The sequence below is a fragment of the Harmonia axyridis genome, chromosome 4 (assembly GCF_914767665.1).
Source record: "Harmonia axyridis chromosome 4, icHarAxyr1.1, whole genome shotgun sequence".
Lineage (NCBI taxonomy): Eukaryota > Metazoa > Arthropoda > Insecta > Coleoptera > Coccinellidae > Harmonia > Harmonia axyridis.
Genome location: NC_059504.1, coordinates 19548567 through 19553527, shown reverse-complemented (window position 1 = coordinate 19553527; position 4961 = coordinate 19548567). Strand labels below are relative to the sequence as shown.

The 4961-nt window shown below is 33.8% G+C and overlaps 1 long non-coding RNA gene across 1 annotated transcript; it reads left to right on the top strand.

Annotated features, from left to right (window-relative positions):
- Window positions 1-291: 291 nt before the first annotated feature.
- LOC123678238 lies at window positions 292-3339 on the top strand. Its single transcript, XR_006747205.1, has 5 exons — window positions 292-746; window positions 992-1072; window positions 1140-1427; window positions 1670-1869; window positions 2720-3339. It is a non-coding gene; the product is annotated as an uncharacterized LOC123678238 (long non-coding RNA).
- Window positions 3340-4961: the final 1622 nt, after the last annotated feature.

Genomic DNA, 4961 nt, shown 5'->3' with positions numbered 1-4961 from the left:
CGTAAGTATCTCTTTCGAATTATTAAAATTAAAATAACATAGGTAATACAAATTTGTGAAATTGCGTTACCTTTGTTAGCTATTTATTCTGCATAAAATATAATATTTTGGCTATTTCCTACTAGATAATTGTAACGTTCTTTTGTTATTTGATGCTGCATAAATGGATGCGAAGGAAAATAAATGAATTTTTGATTTAGGTTTTTCCATATTGTATTTACTATTTCTATGGCCAAATATTTTCAGTTCGTATTCAATGTGATGAAAATGATGAACCAAATGAGGCTGATGAATTTTAAAATGCGACTTGTCAAAAAAGGACAACTGGTAACCTTTTTATATATGCGATAGTTAGGGTTTATTCAGAATAAAAACATATTTCATCACTCTTTTTGGGTCGCACTTGAGGAAATTCTAGTATTCGGCATGGATAGCTGTCCCTTCTTTCCTTAACAAGATCTTTCCATCATGTTGGACATAAATTATACGTTTACTTGATATCTTTGTGCCCAACATGAAGAGGAAGCTCTTGTTACTGGATATAAATTGACTGGCTTCACCTTCACGGCACTTTGGATAGAACCCCACCCAGAAGAACACTTGGTTTTCATAGAAGCAACAGAAATGTCAAGTTAACGTGAAAAGAAAATATATATTTTTCTTGAACGTTTAATTGACATTTTTGTCAGCTTAACTTGAATGAAAAATATATGATTAACAACGCAATGATAAAAGCAACCGACAACGTAAGTATCTCTTTGGAATTATTAAAATTAAAATAACATAGGTAATACAAATTTGTGAAATTGCGTTATCTTGGTTAACTATTTATTCTGCCTAAAATATAATATTTTGCCTATTTCCTACTTGATAATTGTAACGTTCTTTTGTTATTTGATGCTGCATAAATGGATGCGAAGAAAAATAAATGAATTTTTGATTTATGTTTTTCCATATTGTATTTACTATTTCTATAGCCAAATATTTTCAGTTGGTGTTCAATGTGATGAAAATGATGAACCAAATGAGGCTGATGAATTCTAAAATGCCACTTGTCAAAAAAGGACAACTGGTAAACTTTTTATATACGATAGTCAGGGTTTATACAAAATAAAAACATATTTCATCACTATTTTCAGGTCGAAATCGAGTAAATTCTTGAATTCTGCAAAAATTGCTGTCCCTTCTTCCTAAACAAGTTCTTCTCATCATGTTGGATAGATAATATACGTTTACTTGACGTGATATCTGCTCAATATGAGGAGAAGCACTTGTTACTGGATATTAATTGACTGGCTTCACGGCACTTTCGACAACGCCTCACCAAGAAGAACACTTGGCTTTCATGGAGGCAACAAAAATGTCAACATAACGTGAAAGAAGAATATAATATGATAAATAGCGCAAAAATGAAGTTAACCGACAACGTAAGTATCTTTTTCGAATTATCAAAATTAAAATGACACTATACAAATTAATGCTAATACGTTACTTTTGTTAGCTATTGGTTCTGCATGAATGGAAATATTTTGGCTTTCTCTTACTTGATAATTTTCACGTTCTATTAGTTATTTTATACTGCATAAATGGACACGAAGATAAATAAATAAATTTTTGATCAACATTTTTTCTTTTTGTTTCTACTATCTCTATAGATAAATGTTTTCAGTTGGTGTTCAATGTTATGAAAGTGAGAACCAAATAAGGTTGGAAAATTCTAGAATGCTGACAAGAAAGGATAGATATATTGGATGAGAGTCACAAAAAACCCAGAACCCGATGCTAGGAATGTTTGTGAGATTACTGGGATACTCTATACCTATATAAGGTTTCTTTAGGGATAGAATATCCCAGCCATCAACAATAGACGTAAGTATTTTGTAGTTAGTATAAGGTTATTTGGCTCTTTAGCTATTTTCTTGTATTTTGTAATTTTTTGTTTTGTGTTATATGATAATTTTTGTCATTCAAACCGTTTCATGATAATTTTAAAACTGCATAGTCTATCGGAATGAAATAATAATAATAATCCAATTTTGCATTTGGAATTAAAATGACAATTTCGAGCCTCGTGCTAAAATTGGTTATAATCGTGTTTCAATAAACATCAGATTTTCAAGGACATTGAAAATAAATTACCCAAATTTTCGTGACTACAAAACAAACAAAGTTGATCAAGATTTTTCAATCTGAATTCCAAGCTGAACACATCATCAGGAACACGAGAAAATTCAAATCGAATATAATCAAAAAAACCTAATAGTTCGCAGAGGAATTTGGGGAGAACTCATGGACGATATTATTCGACTTATCGAAGAATCATTTTACACGATTCAATAGTATCAGTACCAAGTACCGAAACGTACTTGATACCACTAGCAAATTTGTCTACAAAATGACGAATAGTGAGTCGATTTATTGAATAATATCCTCCATAAATTCTTCTTAAATTTCTTTCAGAATTCACGAATGAGCACTAATTCTGATAAAACAATTCAACAATATTTAAACCTCTTTGCAACGTGTACCTTTCCATAATTAAATGAAATAACCTACTGAACTGATCCCAAATGACAAGAAATGAAAAAAAAAATAAAAAACCGTTTAGCCATTATAAACGTTTTCAATTGTATCATTCCTGTATTGGTAAACTTTTTATAAGAGTATTCAATAGTTAGGGTTTATACAGAATAAAAACATATTTCATCACTCTTTTCAGGTCGAAATTGAATTCTTGAATTCTGCAAAAATAGCCGTCACTTCTTCCCTGAACAAGTTCTTCTCACCGTGTTGGACAGAACATACACGTTTAATTTACTTGACGTTTGAACTGCCCAACACGGAGAGAAGCACTTGATGTTACTGAATATAAGTTGACTGACTTCACGGCACTTTGATTAGAGCCCCAGCCAGAAGAACACTTGGCTCTTGGCTTTCATAGACGCTAGGAAAATGTCAACTTAACTTGAATGAAAAATATATGATAAATAACGCAAAGGTGGATACAAGCGACAATGTGAGTATCTCTTTCGAATTATTTTTGAAATCAGTATGTAGGTACGAATCTGTGGGTAATCTGAAATGGAAATTTCACCTTTATTTTACTTCGGGATTATCACTCAAAAATTTTGCCTGAAATTCCGAGTTAAGTATATCTCAGAATTTTGAAATTGCGAATTATATATCGGTAATTTGTTCCAAAATTTTGGGCATCTCTAAAATATCTGTAGAAAACACATAACAACATTTCAAATCTTACGTGCAGATGTAAAGGCTGTTTTTTAGAGCTATAGAACTTTGAATTGCAATAAAACAACGATGGATTATTCGATTTACATGAATTTCATTTATCCGCAAGATAATCTTGTGGCATTACATTTTAAATATGATTTCTGGCATATGACCGCCACGGCTGGCTCGGATGTAGTCCAATCTGGACGTCCAATTTTCGATGACTTTTTCCAACATTTGTGGCCGTATATCGACAATAACACGGCGAATGTTGTCTTCCAAATGGTCAAGGGTTTGTGGCTTATCCACATAGACCAATGACTCTACATAGCCCCACAGAAAGTAGTCTAGCGGTGTTAAATCACAAGATCTTGAAGGCCAATTCACAGGTTCAAAACGTGAAATTAGGCGGTCACCAAACGTGTCTTTCAATAAATCGATTGTGGCACGAGCTGTGTGACATGTTGCGCCGTCTTGTTGGAACCACAGCTCCTCGATATCATGGTTGTTCAATTCAGGAATGAAAAAGTTAGTAATCATGGCTCTATTCCGATCACCATTGATTGTAACGTTCTGGCCATCATCGTTTTCGAAAAAGTACGGACCAATGATTCCACCAGTCCATAAAGCGCACCAAACAGACAGTTTTTCTGGATGTAACGGTGTTTCGACATACACTTGAGGATTAGCTTCACTCCAAATGCGGCAGTTTTGTTTGTTGAAGTAGCCATTCAACCAGAATTGCGCTCCATCGCTAAACAAAATTCGCTTATGAAAATCGGGAACAACGGCAATCTCATTTTGGGCCCATTCGACGAATCTACGCCTTACTTGATGATCGTTTGGCTTCAATTCTTGCACGAGTTGGATTTTGTAAGAACGCAAACCAAGATCCTTCCGCAAAATCTTCCATAAAGTGGATGGACACAGATCCAATTCCTGTGCTCGATGGCGGATAGACTCATTCGGGTCTTCCTCAATGCTACGCTCTACAGCAGCAATAGCTTCTTCTGTACGGCGTCTCTGGGGATGCGAGTTATCAATAAGAGTAAACGTGGTGCGAAAACGTTCCATGGTTAATCGAATTAACTGCTCTGATGGACGATTGTGTCGACGATGAAATGGACGTAGTGCGCGATACGTATTCCGCACAGAACCATTATTTTCTAAATAAAATTGCACTATTTGCAAGCGTTGTTCAGGCGTGAGTCTATTGCCAAACTAAACTGAGAATAAATTACTTGACAGCTGTTGAATCGGTCGCCATCTTGAACAGTAATGCCAACTTAAAGTTATATACCTCGAAAAAAAACACCCTTTATAATAACATTTTTAGCTTCTTAAAAAATTTCATATTTATCGCTTAACTCAGAACCTTAAAGATATATATAAAATATCGAAAAAAACTCATATTTATTTTTGGATTTTGTAATTTCTAATCTTTTTTAGTTAGATTACTATGACTATATGAAATCTTATTTTCAGGAAGCTAATGAGCTTCCTGGCGTACGTACTCCATAAATTCATGAAATATGCCAATCGATTTATCGAATTAATATTGTTATTTCCACTATTTTCCAAAACAAAAGAATCTGTCAAAGGTAACCGGTCATACTTTGTTGTGAATCTTTGTTCAACGATATCTACTTTTGTCTCATCTACTCAATAGACTTTTTCTCGTACAATGATGAAATGTTCCGTCTCTGATACCCCTACCAAGTAGAGACAGA